The sequence below is a fragment of the Apium graveolens genome, chromosome 6 (genome assembly GCF_009905375.1).
Source record: "Apium graveolens cultivar Ventura chromosome 6, ASM990537v1, whole genome shotgun sequence".
NCBI lineage: Eukaryota > Viridiplantae > Streptophyta > Magnoliopsida > Apiales > Apiaceae > Apium > Apium graveolens.
In genome coordinates this window covers 241,190,050-241,206,547 of record NC_133652.1, presented here as the reverse complement: position 1 = coordinate 241,206,547, position 16,498 = coordinate 241,190,050, and the positions used below count along the sequence as shown (strand labels likewise).

General features: G+C 34.7%; 6 non-coding genes and 1 pseudogene across 6 annotated transcripts; 3 read left to right on the top strand and 4 right to left on the bottom strand.

The window, feature by feature from the left end:
- The first annotated feature begins 431 nt into the window (after window positions 1–431).
- Window positions 432–590, top strand: LOC141669859 (U1 spliceosomal RNA). The gene has a single exon (XR_012554111.1). It is a non-coding gene; the product is annotated as a U1 spliceosomal RNA (small nuclear RNA).
- A 1,186-nt stretch (window positions 591–1,776) lies between these two features.
- LOC141669712 (U6 spliceosomal RNA) lies at window positions 1,777–1,885 on the top strand (annotated as a pseudogene).
- Window positions 1,886–3,143: 1,258 nt separating this feature from the next.
- Window positions 3,144–3,348, bottom strand: LOC141669864 (small nucleolar RNA U3). Its single transcript, XR_012554116.1, has one exon. It is a non-coding gene; the product is annotated as a small nucleolar RNA U3 (small nucleolar RNA).
- A 3,041-nt stretch (window positions 3,349–6,389) lies between these two features.
- LOC141669835 (small nucleolar RNA U3) lies at window positions 6,390–6,604 on the bottom strand. The gene has a single exon (XR_012554088.1). It is a non-coding gene; the product is annotated as a small nucleolar RNA U3 (small nucleolar RNA).
- Window positions 6,605–7,621: 1,017 nt separating this feature from the next.
- On the bottom strand, window positions 7,622–7,836 carry LOC141669833 (small nucleolar RNA U3). The gene has a single exon (XR_012554086.1). It is a non-coding gene; the product is annotated as a small nucleolar RNA U3 (small nucleolar RNA).
- Window positions 7,837–9,624: 1,788 nt separating this feature from the next.
- Window positions 9,625–9,739, top strand: LOC141669472 (U5 spliceosomal RNA). The gene has a single exon (XR_012553756.1). It is a non-coding gene; the product is annotated as a U5 spliceosomal RNA (small nuclear RNA).
- A 1,802-nt stretch (window positions 9,740–11,541) lies between these two features.
- LOC141669844 (small nucleolar RNA U3) lies at window positions 11,542–11,749 on the bottom strand. The gene has a single exon (XR_012554097.1). It is a non-coding gene; the product is annotated as a small nucleolar RNA U3 (small nucleolar RNA).
- Between the last annotated feature and the right edge of the window lie 4,749 nt (window positions 11,750–16,498).

Sequence of the window (16,498 nt, the reverse complement as noted above, 5' to 3'; positions counted from 1 at the left end):
TAAAAGGATTTACTGTTTGAGCTCTTCAAACACTTGTGATCTTTCTAGGAAATGTCCTTTGATATTTTTACATTTTTTGGGTTAATAAATTTTACTAAACAAATAAAAAGGGGGATCTCCCCAATAAATTCAGAAGGACAATGCTGAATTTAAAACTTCTGACTTGTAAGTTGTAACTAAAACTGGCATCCCACCAAAACAACTAAGTGCCCTAATTTGTTGTCAATTTGTTATATGCTTTGGACTTCTAGAAATTGCCAAATTTTAAGATATATGTTAGATGTGTAGTATATTTGACAAAAATAAACTGAATATATATTATCACACTTTTTCTACAAGCTAATTGGCTGTCAAAGCTTCCCGCATCGGTAAAGAAGAAGTGCAAAGATTACAACAATGGTATACATACGGATATGCAACCTACTTTCAACGTACTTACCTGGATGGGGTCAATGTGTGATCAAGAACGCCCATGGCCTAGGTGTGCGACCTCCATTGCACTTTCGAGGAGTGCTCGCCTAAGGTCTACCCAAGTGGAGGAGCCTACATCATAATTTGTGTCAGGGGGCTTGCGTATGCACAGCCCCTTCCAATTATAGTGATGTATTGTATTGAATAATAGAAATAAAACGGTTTCAAACTACATACTAATTTGGTTAGCCTAATAATTTTTTGCTAATTTATCCCTACATATTTAAGCCTGCTTTAAATCAATATTTTTATGAGTTTAAGTCTGATGAGAAATCATAAGCTCCTCCACTACCTATTTTAATTGAAATCATAGCAATTTGCAGCAATCGAAAGTATTTCGTAAACCACGAAGCAATATAAAACAGTTATCTTGCATAATAAAATTACCGATGGATACTCGTAAGAACAGGAAAGGGATCTCGATACCTGTAATGCATTGACATACAGAAGAGCTACTTCGAGTAGATAAATATTCTGAATGCTTGACAGAATCTATCCATAATTCAGTTCTCCAGCTTGCCTCCGCCTCTGCTTCTTGTCAAGACTGAAATTTGGGTAAAAATATAAGTTGATGCTCAGACATCGATAAAATTTCCTCTCATCCCAACAGTCAGACTCCTGAGACAGAAGTACAACAACGTAGTCCTCAAATATATTTCATCGTAAAGTTACTTAGAGATGTTTGTGTTCCGCTTAGTTCTCGTCACATAAAAATTACAGTTGGCACTTGCATAGTTAATGATACCTCTTTTGCATAGACAATACAAAACTACTTTTTGGCAGAGACCCATCTTAATGAATGCTTGAGCCAATTCCTGATTCCTTTTTCAACTTGTCTCAGTGACTGCTCCAGCACCGTAGAAAGATTGTTGCAGAAATATTCTTCTGAGAAGTGCTGACTAAAATTTAATTAAGTAGGTCAATGCTTTGACATAAATAGAAACCTTTCTCTCCTCACATCTATAATTGAAGTTTTGGTCCCATTAACTAGTATTTTGGTAAACTAATATGGTATGAAGTTTTCGCGAATTAGCTATTTTTTGTGTTTATTATTGTGATTTTAACTTTTCCGGAAGGAATAAATTGTCCCCTTGTCCGCACATAATATCGGCAACCGTTTCTGTATTATATCAAATATACAGTCCGAATCAGTTATAGTTCAACTACAGTGACATCAAAAAAGAGAGGCTGCATAGGAAAATGTACATGGAGAGGTTAAAATGGTTTGCCCACAATTTTACAGATGTTCAAGTCCCAAACGGAAGTTCCCACAGTGTTAAAAATTATAACAATTTGGCGTTTATATACATCATCTTTACGATCTATAGTGATGAAATTGGAACGATACAGAGAAGATTAGCATGGCCCCTGCGCAAGGATTACACGCACAAATCGAGAAATGGTCGAAATTATTTTTTACCCCTTATCAACCTCTCCTACAGTCCCACATGATGTAAGACTTTTCTCAATATTTTACCCCAAGGAACCTAGCAATACTAGGTAACAAGGTAATAATACTTATAAATTATAATAAACTAGACTAGTACTTAAATCATCCCGGATACAATATGTTTACGTGAGGGCCCACAATTTAATAAAATTGTGCGGACTATGGAATTTTGCAGCAATCAATTTTTTGTAGGACTTGGATCAGAAAGTGGGACATAAAGCAACTGACTTGCATAAATGCAAAACATTGCAGACTCTTCATTAATAAGCCAACAGTTAAAAACTGCTCCAGATACCTGCAAACGCTTGGCTAAGAAATTCGAAACAACTTCTTCAAGGAGGTAACATGCTAAAACCAATCAAACCCAGATTCCTTTTACAACCCGTTGCCTCAACTCCAAAAAAAAGATATATTAGCTGAGTAAGGGGTGAATAGATTGACATTAACAAAAAAAATTGTCTATCCCAGTAACTCTTGGAAATTTCAGTCAATATCGCAACAAAAATATGTGGTTCAAATCTTCCGCAATCTAGCTAACGACGGAGACAGGGGGGAGAAAAGGTATAAAGTTAATAAGCCAACAATAGCTAAAAACTGATCTAGATACCTGCAAATGCTTGGTGGAGAAATTCGAAATCGCTTCTTGAAAGTGGTAATATGCTGGAACCAGCCAATTCCAGATCCCTTTTTTAACTCGTCGTGGTCTGAACTCCAAAAAAGAGTCGAAGATTGTTGCAGAACGTCTTTTTGGGAAGTAATGCTGCATATCAAAATGCTATTAGCCTAGTGCGAGGTGAGTATTGACATCCACAAAAACTCGTCTCATCCCAGTAATTCTTGAATTTTACTCAAATCGCAACAAAAGAATGTGATTTAAATATTCTGCAATCTAGCTAATTCACTGATCATTGACAACATCCATGCTTTATTGTGTTATCCACATCCTTATACTATTAGAAAGAGAGAGGGTAAACATCCAAACATGTCCTTGCAATGTACAAAAGACCAGTCATGTGCAGATAAATTTGATATTGTAGCAGAGTGGTGACAACACCAGACCAAAAAAATCTGGGCAGTCCACGTAGAGTGACAGAAAACTCTTGATATCCACAAAAACTTCCGTCTCATCCTAGTAATTCTTGAAATTTTACTCAACATCGCATCAAAAAAATGTGATTCAAATATAATGCAATCTAGCTTAACTAACTAACTACTCATTGAAAACCAGGCCAGACCATCCCATCCTGGAAACCAGGCCAAGAACGATCCTCTACGGCTCTGAATGGTCTACAGACCACAAAGGGCTGTTAATCACGCTCTGGCCATGCAGTCATGTTTCATCCACCAGACTTGGTCACCTGTCTCATTTTTAATCAAGGATACAGAGGTACGAGCCTATAAAACAGATCCTGTTCAAATAAGGTCATGAGCTTGTAGCTAGCACGAGCTCTTAAAATACATGACACTTTCCTTATTTTCTTTCAATAAGGGATTTGTCATGAGTTTGTATTTATAAATTTCAATTTCTTAATTTAAAGTCTAAACTAAAGTCTGAACCACAACATGACGTAATATAATACTATTAGTACCTTAATTCTGTTTCACCATGCTTTTGTGACTTCTTCAAAACCAAGGAACATACTTGAATTAAAATAATTTTACCAACTTAAAAGGGATATCTAAACCAACACCCTGGAAATTGTTTTCTCCAATTCACTCCTCTTTACCAATTTCCGAGATGTTACATTGCTGACAAGATTTTTAGTGAGAAGTGCATTATAATGCTTCCAGACTTATATCTTAGGAAGAGAAGTGAATATGATTAGACATAAATATAAATCACGTGCCAATTGGGCATTGGCGGAACCAGAAAATAAGGTACGGGCGGGCATGGTTGACATTATATTCTTCAATATTATTGCTTTTTATAACTTAAAATCAAGCCACACAATCTTCGAATTAAAGAAACTTGCATTATTTTAAATTATTTAAATATTAATTATTGAATTTATTGAAAAAATTACTATCCATTTATCTTTGAATGTTAAAGTAGTTAGAATTTTTAGCTATGCTTTGTCATGTATACAAAATAAGGATAAAAAGGATAATAATAGTGAAACAATATACACCAAATTATATTCTACATAAAAAGTCTAACAAGGCCGAGTATATAATGGGCCGCCTTCAACTTAAAGTTGGTTCTCTCTCCCTCTGTGTCTTGCATTAATTTTTACTACTACTAGCATAATTAACTTCAGCACTATTGCGATTAAGCTGCCTATAAAATTATCCCTCGTATTCTTTGCTAGGAGAATATATGACTAAAAGAGGAACAAATGCATGAAACTTAAATAGAAGATATGCAGGGTCACGCAGTTGTGCATTCCGAACACATATGATTTCCAACTCAATTTATGAGAAAATGGGTACACGCAAAAAACTAAATTGGCAAGTGAATCAAGCGCATTCATTTATAAATATATAATATTTTCGAGTAATCGAATCTTAAATCTCGTTTAGGTAACTTCGAAAAAAGAGAAAAGCACGTGGTACTTGTATTGAGGATTTGTTATTTATACCTGCATGTTTGGGTAACTAAAAGAACTTCTTGTAGGTGATTTGTTCGGAATTAACAACCCAGTAAAGCCTCTATTCCTTGATCAAATTTACTCTTCTGGCCTTTAACTCTCCACTAAAGTTGAAAATTAAACTGAGAACAGCAGTGATAGCCAATGAGAGCAGAACCTTGAGTACAGAGACAAATTCCTCGATGTTAGATTCCTGCGTAATCCAACACACCACATGAGAACAATAAAAAATGATACATTTTATACCAGTGCATGATAGTTCCAAAGTATCACTAAGATGCAAAATTGAAAGTGGTAGCACAATCAAGGATTTTGTTTGCAATTAAAAGTATTCAGCCAGGATTTTTTTCTAAGCACACGACTAGTGGTTTGCAATCAAAATCCGTGTTACAAGTTCTTTGAAAACAAATGACCTGAAACTCACTTGTCCAAAAAAAGAAGGGGAGAAAGGTCACTTTCAGGATTAGTTCTCTATTAGTACTTACTGCGTTAGTATGGTTGTGTTTTACTGTGCTGTATTAGTAATATTATAGGGAAGGGTAGTTCTGTCTTTTCACTAGAGTTAGTTAGTTATCAGTCCAAGTCTATAAATACTTGTTAGTGTCCTGTATTATGCATTATGTTAAATATGAAAATGGCTTCGCCGCCAAAATTCTCTCTCTCTAAAACTAATTTCTCTCTCTAGGGTTTCTAACTCAATCTCTCTCTAAACTCTGATTCTCTCTCATTTCTCAACTAAATCTCTCAGTTTTTCTTCTAGTTTCTCTACAATCTCTGCTATAATCTCTAGTTCTATCTACATTTCTGCAATTATAAACCAGAAAATACCAAAAACATACAAAAAACCACTAAAAACACAAGTAAACCATGGCATTTGCCTAACATTTGACTCCCAAAGACCGGCTTAAAACAAGAAATGGACAGTAATCAGTCAGAGAAAAACATGCCACTTGTAATAAGCGTCTGCTAAAATATAATCATCCACAAAGCTATTCAATTATCACGCGACTACTGCTACATTATGTACGCATTCATTATGTTGTCTGGGGGTCCGGAAAATCTAACCACGAACAGTGAAATAGTTGTATAATATGCGATGTACAGAAGACCACTCATATGCAGATAAATTCGATATTCTAGCAGAGTGGTGACAACACTAGACCAAAAGAATCTGGGCAGTCCGGGTGGAGTAACAGACTCAGACAACTAGGAAACCAGACAGCTACTGCATAGAGTCTATCACATTATACCAAAAAGGACCGAGACGAGGGAAAAAAAGAATAGAGTATATCAGACAACTAACCAGCACAGGTAGGAAACCAGGATGAGAATGATCCACTACGGCCCTGGATAGTCCACAAACTATTAAAAACTCTTGACATCCACAAAAACTTCCATCTCATCCCAGTAATTCTTGAAATTTTACTCAATATCGTAACAAAAAAAAATGTGATTCAAATATTTTGCAATCTAGCTAACTTACTACTCATTGACAAAATCCATGACTTATGTGTTTAACCGCATCTTTTTAACTATTGGAAAGAGAGAGAGTCAACTTCCAAACATGTCCCTGCAATGTACAGAAGACCACTCATATGCAGATAAATTCGATATTCTAGCAGAGTGGTGACAACACTAGACCAAAAAAATCTGGACAGTCCACGTGGAGTAAAGACTGAGACAACTAGGAATCCAGACAACTACTGCATAGAGTCTATCACACTAGACTAAAAAGGTCCGCGACGAGGGAAAAAAGAAAATAGTAGATCAGACAACTGACCACCACAGGTAGGAAACCAGGATGAGAATGATCCGCTACCGCCCTGGATAGTCCACAAACTATCAAAAAAAGGGGGACCGTGACAATGAAAAAAGAATATGGTCTGTCAGACAACTGCAAGACCATCCCATACTGGAAACCAGGCTGAGAACGATCCTCTACTGCTCTGAATGGTCCACAGACCACAAAGGGCTGTTAATCACGCTCTGGTCATGCAGTCATGTTTCATCCACCAGACTTGGTCACCTGTCTCCTTTGAAATCAAGGATACAGAGGTACGAGCCTATAGAACAGATCCTGTTCAAGTAAGGTCGTGAGCTTGTAGCTAGCACGAGCTCTACAAATACATGATACTTTCCTTATTTTCTTTCAATATGGGACTCATCACGAGTTTGCGTTTAATATGGGACCCATCAATATGGGACTCTTGACATCCACAAAAACTTCTATCTCATCCCAGTAATTCTTGAAATTTTACTCAATATCGTAACAAAAAAAAATGTGATTCAAATATTTTGCAATCTAGCTAACTTACTACTCATTGACAAAATCCATGACTTATGTGTTTAACCGCATCTTTTTAACTATTGGAAAGAGAGAGAGTCAACTTCCAAACATGTCCCTGCAATGTACAGAAGACCACTCATATGCAGATAAATTCGATATTCTAGCAGAGTGGTGACAACACTAGACCAAAAAAATCTGGACAGTCCACGTGGAGTTAAAGACTGAGACAACTAGGAATCCAGACAACTACTGCATAGAGTCTATCACACTAGACTAAAAAGGTCGCGACGAGGGAAAAAAGAATATAGTAGATCAGACAACTGACCACCACAGGTAGGAAACCAGGATGAGAATGATCCCGCCCTGGATAGTCCACAAACTATCAAAAAAAGGGGGACCGTGACAATGAAAAAAGATAGGGTCTGTCAGACAACTGCAAGACCATCCCATCCATGACTTATGTGTTTAACCGCATCTTTTTAACTATTGGAAAGAGAGAGAGTCAACTTCCAAACATGTCCCTGCAATGTACAGAAGACCACTCATATGCAGATAAATTCGATATTCTAGCAGAGTGGTGACAACACTAGACCAAAAAAATCTGGACAGTCCACGTGGAGTTAAAGACTGAGACAACTAGGAATCCAGACAACTACTGCATAGAGTCTATCACACTAGACTAAAAAGGTCGCGACGAGGGAAAAAAGAATATAGTAGATCAGACAACTGACCACCACAGGTAGGAAACCAGGATGAGAATGATCCCGCCCTGGATAGTCCACAAACTATCAAAAAAAGGGGGACCGTGACAATGAAAAAAGATAGGGTCTGTCAGACAACTGCAAGACCATCCCATCCTGGAAACCAGGCTGAGAACGATCCTCTACTGCTCTGAATGGTCCACAGACCACAAAGGGCTGTTAATCACGCTCTGGTCATGCAGTCATGTTTCATCCACCAGACTTGGTCACCTGTCTCCTTTGAAATCAAGGATACAGAGGTACGAGCCTATAGAACAGATCCTGTTCAAGTAAGGTCGTGAGCTTGTAGCTAGCACGAGCTCTACAAATACATGATACTTTCCTTATTTTCTTTCAATATGGGACTCATCACGAGTTTGCGTTTACTATATTCAATTTTTTGATAGATAAATTCCAAGGTAAAACTATAAGTGAACAAGTGAGCAGGGGAATGCATTTATTCTTGCCGCACAAATTTGGCCTACAAGTTAACTCTATTAATTCCTTCCTTCCGTACGAGGTTAAAACAAAAGTTCTTTGTAACTTGATTCATCTATTTTATTCTTATATGTTGTCATGCTGAAGGTATACGAAAATAACCATACATTTCAAAGCTCCAAATACACGCCAAAACCATCTCTATTTTTACTAATTCCAGCATCATAAAATGAGATGCATATAAATTTATCACTCGTAGTCGTATTCTTTGCTAGGAGAATATAACTACAAGAGGAACACAGGTATTATATTTAAATAGAAGATATACAGTGCCGTGCATTGGTGCATGTCCATCACTGTATCACATATGATTTCCAACTCAATTTTGGATAACTTAAATCCAGGGAAGAAACTAAATTTTCAAGTGAACCAAGTGTATTTATTTTATGTAAATAACAGCAGCCAGAAATGTTCATTATACTACCAAGCACTCAAATCTTTAATCTTTTATTAAGTAACTCCATAAAAAGAGAAAAGCAACTGGTACTTGTATTGAGGAATTGTTACTCATACCTGCATATGGGGGTTGACTAAAAGAACTTCTTGCAGGTGATTTTTCAGAATTAGCAACCCTATAAAGCCTCAGTTCACCAAATTTAGTCTTCTTAACTTTAACTCTCCGCAAAGGTTAAAAATTAAACTGCGAACAGGAGTAACAGCCAATAGACCAGAACCTTGAGTACAAAGATGAATTCCTCGATGTTAGATTCCTGCATTATCCACGACACCACATGAGAACAAAAACAATGATACATTCAATACCAGTAGATTATAGTTTCAAGTGTCAATAAGATGTAAAATCAAAGTGATTAGCACGAAACATATTTTTTTTTTGCATTTCAAAGTGCAAAAGTTTAGCGAACGGATGTTTTTAAGCATAGGACAAACAGTAGTTTGCAATCAAAGTCCGCACTACAAGTTCTTTTAAAACAAAGGACCACAAGCTCACTTGTTCCACTTGTAATTTCAACATATACAATAATAAATTTGAGTTCTACTGATTTTGTAAGTTGTAAACAACGATCACCCTATTTGAGCTTCAATTTATTTGAGGTGAGATTTGGTTACCAAAATCTGGATTTTATAATTATAACAATGCACACTTTGGTCGGGTTCTTTTTTTGGCTAAATCTGCCAAAATACAGATTGTTGGGTTGTTCCCTATCATTTTTATCCAAAGTTGAATCATGAATGACTAGCCACTCTCACATTTCATGGTCATGTAGTCACATATTTATTTTTTCAGTGCTTTAAAGTTGATAGACAACTTCTGCTACATTATATACTCATTCATTATGTTGCTTGGGGGTTTGGAAAATCTAACTTGAAAGTCTTATATCCGAACAACTACATTTAGCTCTAAGAAACAATGTAATAGTTGTATTATAATTACATATATACATCCAAATTATTTATTACAAAGAAACTAATGTGACGGGCGAGTCTCATTTCGTACGCTTCCGAGTTTGGAGCAGCTGTTACTTCAATAATTTACAAGGCAACCAACATTGCAAAAAAAAGAAAGCACGAAAGCACAAAGCACCCAAATTACATAATTAACAAATGTCCAGCCATGATTTCATTTCACGCAGCCATGTGGTGAGCACAAAGCGAACTATTCTTTCACCTTTAACTAAAGAATACCATGTGTTCATCACTAAAAAGTGGCATACGCCTAGTTTTGGAAGGGGTATTATTTACTACAAGTAAAGTTTAAAGGTTTACTTTTACTAATGTTGTATCTAACTGGAAATAGTGATTATGGACTATAGTCTAAAAAAAATTGAAACCACTGAACAAAGTAAGTGCATTACAAAGTCGGTGACTTTGGACTAGAGATTGAAAATTAATGAAACCACTGAAAATATCAGTTGCATCATAAAATCAGTGACTATGGACTTTAGATGGCATGAAACAAGATTGGTGCAAGGACCGGAATTGTTTTCAAGACGCACAAAAGGGGAAAAATAACAGAAGGGGAACAAGACAAAAACACAAGGTCTGTCAGAAAGCCAAAAACACGAGGTCTGTCAGAAGGCTTAACATCATCCCAGCAGGTCTCCCTACTTTGTACCGCATCGTAATGCAAGAAAAAACAAGTTAAACCGCAAGATAAAGAAAGAAAGAGGTCACTGGAAGCCTTGGGGCAAATGACGCGGCTAATGAGGTACTAGAAGGTTTTACTGTTTGAGTTAGAGACTGTTCAAACACTAACGACCTTTCCAAAAGATGTCCTAGTTATTTTTTTTTACTTTTTTAGGTTGATTAAATATTACTTAACAAAAAAACGATCTCCAAAATTATTTAAAATGAGAATTGCTTCATTAATTAGCCAACAACAGGCTAGAAAGTGATCTTTGATACCTCCAAACGCTACGCAAGGACATCCAAAATAACTTCTTCAAGGAGTTGATGTGCTGCATATCAAGAGACAAATAGGTGAGTAAAAAAGGGAATGTATTGATATCCACAAAAACTTGTCTCCTCCCAGTAACCCTTAAAAAATTTACTCGATATCACAACAAAAGTAGGTAAATCAAATATTCTGCAATCTAGCTAACTTACAACCCTTTGACCACATTCATGCTTTATTGTGTTATCCTCGTACTTTTTTTATAGTTTTTTAACTGTCGCGGAAAATAGAGAGAGATTAAGGGACAGGTTAAAACTTCCAAACATGTCCTTGTGATGTACAAAGGAGCAATCACATGATAATAAATTCGACAAGGTAGCAGTAGTGACAACATGACAAAAAAAATATTTGGGCAGTCCACGTGGAGTAACAGAGACTAAATTAAAGGACAGAGTCAAGGGAAGAAAGAATAGGGTATGTCAGATAACTGCAAGACCACCCCAGGGTGAGAACAATTCTCTACGGCTCTGGATGGTCCACAAACTGAAAAAAAAAGGACCGAGACAAGGGAAAAACGAATAGGGTCTTTCACAAAAATGCAAGACCACCCCGGTCTGGAAACCAGGCTGAGAACGATCCTCTACGGCCCTGGATGGTCCACGAACTAAAAATAAGAACCAAGACGGGAAAAAAAATAGGGTCTCTAAGACAACTGCAAGACCACCCTTTACAGACTGAGAATGATCCTCTGCGGCCCTGGATGTCCATGAACTAAAAAAAAAGATCAAGACAGGAAGGGGAAAAATAGGGTCTGTCAGACAACTGCAAGACCACCCCAGCCAGAAAACCAGGCTGAGAACAATTCTCTACGGCTCTGGGTGGTCCACGAACTGAAAAAAAAGGACCGAGACAGGGGAAAAAAGAATAGGGTCTTTCACAAAAATGCAAGACCACCTCGGTCTGGAAACCAGGCTGAGAACGATCCTCTACGGCCCTGGATGGTCCACAAACTAAAAATAAGGACCAAGATGGGAAAAAAGAATAGGGTCACTCAGACAACTGCAAGACCACCCTTTACAGACTGAGAATGATCCTCTATGGCCCTGGATGTCTACGAACTAAAAAAAGGATCAAGACAGGAAGGGGAAAAATAGGGTCTGTCAAACAACTGCAAGACCACCCCATCCCTGGAAACCAACGATCCTCTACGACCCTGTATAGTCCACGGGCAACAAAGGGCTGTTAATCACGCTCTGGTCATGCAGTCATGTTTCATCCACTAGACTTGGTCACCTGTCTCCTTTGAAATCAAGGATACAGAGGTACGAGCCTATAGAACAGATCCTGTTCAAGTAAGATCGTGACCTTGTAGCTCACACGAGCCCTTAATATGCATTTATTTTTCTTATTTTCTTTCAATAAAGGACTTGTCACGTCACGAGTTTGTGTGTGCCACTTTTTTTTATCATAATATTCGGTTTTTGAGAAGATAAGGTTCAAGGCAACACTAAGCCTGCACCAGGACCAAATGATTTCACTATCTAAAGACTTAACCACAACATAACATATAAATTACTGTAGTCCTCAAATATTGTTTCACCATGCATTTTTTAATTCTTCGAAACCATTAAACATACTTGTATTAGCGTTGTTTTACCGATTTAGGGATATCTAAACCAACACCTTGAAAACAGGAATAATTTCTCAATGCTTGACCTAGCCGATCGCTGGTTCTTGTCTCAATCAACTCCTCTCTATCAAAATCTAAAAAGTTATATGGCCGACATAATTTCCAGTGAGAAGTGCATCATAGCACTTCTTGACTAATATTCTTATGGATCTTTCAGATTTTTTCAAGTGAGGTTAAAATAAAAGTGCTTTGGAACTTATGTTGTTTATCCTTCCTCTGTTGAGCTAGGAATCTTAATTCATCTATCTTATTCTTATAATCCCGAAGGTATAAGCAAATAAACATCCATTTTAAAGCTCCAAATACATGCCTACACCATCTCCATTTTTACTAGTGTCATAAATAATTAGCTCTTGTAACACGATGTGAATATAATCAACACTGTAGCAGCTTTGTCTATCATGAAGCTGAGCATTCATACTCCTTGCAAGTGGAACTTACGACTACGAGAAGAAAAATAATTGTGAAATTTAATATAATAAAAATGGGGCCATGCACTTGTCTTTGCCAATCACATAATTTTTAAGACAATTTTGGATAAAACAGGTCCAGGGAAGAAACAAAATATTTCAAGTAAACCGAGGCATCCATTCTCTAAAAAATAACAGCAGCAAGAAATCTTCATTATACTTCTGAGCATTTAATATCTAAACTCGATTAGTAACTTCAAACAAAGAGAAAAGCACATACATATGGAAATAAACTTAAAATATATAGAACCAAAAAGTAAATATCACTTACTAAAATAAACGAGAGATTCAATTCGATAATTTATAAAAAGAGAACATGTGACCAGAAATGGAAACACAATTAATAAACTATAAACTACTCCCTCCGTCATAATTTATCACTCCTGTTTTCTTTTTGCGGTTAAATTGACCCAATTTTAACAAAAAAATTCATATAATATATAATCGAAAAGAATTATAAAAATTATATCATTAAAAAGTACAAGTAATATACTTTAACATGTATTTTTTTAATTTTTAAAAATAATGAAAGATTGATGTTTAATTTACGATCAAATTTGAGTAAATTTGACCAAAAAAGTCAAAAAGGACAAATAAAGACGGAGGGAGTATATTAATAAACTATGCTAGTGTAGAGTAATAGAGTAATACACTACGGAATCATACCTATGGTAGTTCAATTTGAACAAGTAGGGCTAATTAAATTACAATATCCACTTGTCTTTGTCCCTAGCAAAGCATAACATATTATACACATCTTTTTCACATATTCCCCAACAGTTATTAATTAAGATATGTGTATGAGATCATGTCCGCTGTTAAACGAATCATATTTGTACACACAACAATTTGTATGTACAGGGAGAGAGAGAGAGAGAGAGAGTTACCCTTTTACAAGCGGAAGAAAGGCTCGACGGGAGTGACGCCGGCCAGAAGCAGAGAGATCGAGTGAGTTTGTATGCATAGTCCCCCACTCCCACTACAAATTAGTTTTGGCAAAATCCCAAAAAAACCCTAATGAAACGAAATTATCAACTACTTTATTGATACAGCATTGCTGTTGGGTCCGGTTTTATATTACAATTTTTTTAATATATAAGAAAATAGAAAAATAATAATATATAAATAAAATAAAAAGAAAAAATATCAAAAATTAAATTTACGAAAGCAATCATTAGAAGTATAGAAAAAAAGAATATATAAATAAAATAAAGAGCAGAAATATCAAACATTAAATTTATTAAAGCAATCATTAGAAGTGTTTATAATTTTTTAAAATATTTTAAAAAACATTTTAAAAAACATTTAAAACCCATAGAAGTTGAAAACTAACAAAATTTGCAACAAATAAGGATTAAAAATTGAAAAGCAAAGGAGAAGACCACAAACCGGGAGTTAAACCCGGGTGTTTAACATAAGAAAATACAAATCCAACCAACTCTACTAATCATGATTAATAAATGTGAGTCATTTTTAACTAATGCAGTTCACGTAGATTACACATATGACCTTCATATTTTTCTCTTTGCAAAATAGTAAACAGTGTGTCAGTATCTAATTTTAAGTGTTATGATTTCTAGTTTCAGTGTATAACATTAAACCTGAAATGAATGTATTGTATAAAATATGTTATTTTAATACATAATAAGTTTAACTTATATTTTATATTATATATAATACATTCAACTTGGTTTTGAAAATTACAATTAATAATTTTTTTTATTATATATACATTATTGCATGCATATACAAAATATAATATTATACTTTATTCATATGCTTCTATTATTTTTCTGATACATAACACATTTTTGACACATAATACATTTAACTTGATATAATCATTCATACTATATCATAATATTTTAATTCATTACATTTTATCCCAAATACATTTAACTAACTTAGATTTTTTGAAAAATACAACAAATACATAGTTTTATTATTCATATTTTATGTCATGCATGTACAAATATAACATGTTAATACATTCCCGAAAGGAATGTATTGTATAAAACATGTTATTTTAATACATAATAAGTTTAACTTATATTTTATATTATACATAATACATTCAACTTGGTTTTGAAAATTATAATAAATAAATAATTTTATTATATATATATATTATTGCATGCATATACAAAATATAATATTATAGTTTATTCATATACTTCTACTATTTTTCTGATACATAACACATTTTTGATACATAATACATTTAACTTAATATAATCATTCATATTATATCATAATATTTTAATACATTACATTTTATGCCAAATACATTTAACTAACTCAGATTTTTGAAAAGTACAACAAGTAGATAGTTTTATTATTCAAATTTTGTTTCATGCATGTACAAACATAATATGTTAATACATTATATTGTGCTAGACATGTTTTAACATAACAAGACTAAGTCACATTAACAATCTTAAGATTTAGTTGACTTAAAAATTTCATGTAATCTGTAATGATGTTCTTGAGTCTATAAAGGTGTTTATATAGGCTAGACTACAATATTTTTCAGTAAACAACTAACAAACTAGTAATAAATATCTGGAAGAAGATCAAGCCTGATAATGTCTCAGAATGAAGATAAACTACTTGGTGAAGAATAAAACTGTAGGTCAAAAAATGTTCAAAGTCAAATGTCAAGAAGTCACAGATCAAGGAATGTCAAGAAGCCTATCGAGAAGTAAATTTGGCCTATAGAGAAGATGAGATGTAAAGAAGTGGAGATATCGACAAGTCAAAGCAACATGTAGAGGAGATATCGACAAGTTAAAATAATATGTAGAGAAGTGAAGATATCAAAAAGTCAAAACAACATGTACAGAAGTGGAGATATTGACAAGTCAAAACAACATGTAGAGAAATGGAGATATCGACAAGTCAAACACACATGTAGAGAAGTGGAGATATCGACAAGTCAAACTACATGTAGAGAAGTAGAGATATCTAAAAGTCAAACTACATGTAGAGAAATGAAGCAACAAGTCAAATTAAATGTAGAGAAGTGGAGATATCGACAAACCATTCTACATATTGATATGGACATCTCTATACAATATGAAGATCTCGATAATAGCTTCAAGAATTACCAGAAAACATCAACCCTAAAGATTCAAGATTATATGTCAATAAACCATTTAATCATCAAAATATAAAGTCTACAAATGCATCTTGATGAGTGCAAGATCAAGGGTTAAGATCAACTGGACAAAGAAGGGTCACGAACCTAGAAGATTATATGCAGATTTGCTGCACTTAAAATTGAAATGGACAAAAGGATTTTAGAAAATGTGTTAGTCTATTTTAGTGCAATCTCTATAAACTGTGCATGTTGATCTATAAAACATGTCACGGGTCCTTAGTTCAGAAGTAACAAAACAAATCCAGAAATTCTTATATTTTCTCAAGAAATTGCCGTGTTCTAAAATATTCAACATCACAGATTTTTAGCACAACTAATTTAATTCTTAATACAGATCAAGTAAGTTTTGATAATTATTTTTCTGTGTCTTCTACAGTCAATTAATTTTCACTGCAAATTTCATATAGCATGTTAAGTTCCAAACCTTAAGAACATAAAACTTGATTTTCTTGCAAGCAATTTACAAAGTCCAAAAGAAATCAAGAAACACACATTCACCCCCCCCCCCCCCCCCTTATGTGCATTTTACACATAACAAGTGGTATCAGAGCAAAATTTGAAAATAAACAGATTAGATATTGCAAGTATGAGTGCACACTTAGCAGTATCATGATCACTGTCTTTGACAAAGGAATCTACACTCTGTTAAAGAAGAAGATGATATTGTTCATCAGAATGGCTCATCCATTGTATCTTGAAATTCTCAAGCATGTACCCTTCATTTCTATGGTAAGGGTACCTAAAGCAATTGAAGGTAATGTAGTTAATCCTGGTCACTATGCTCCTAAAGA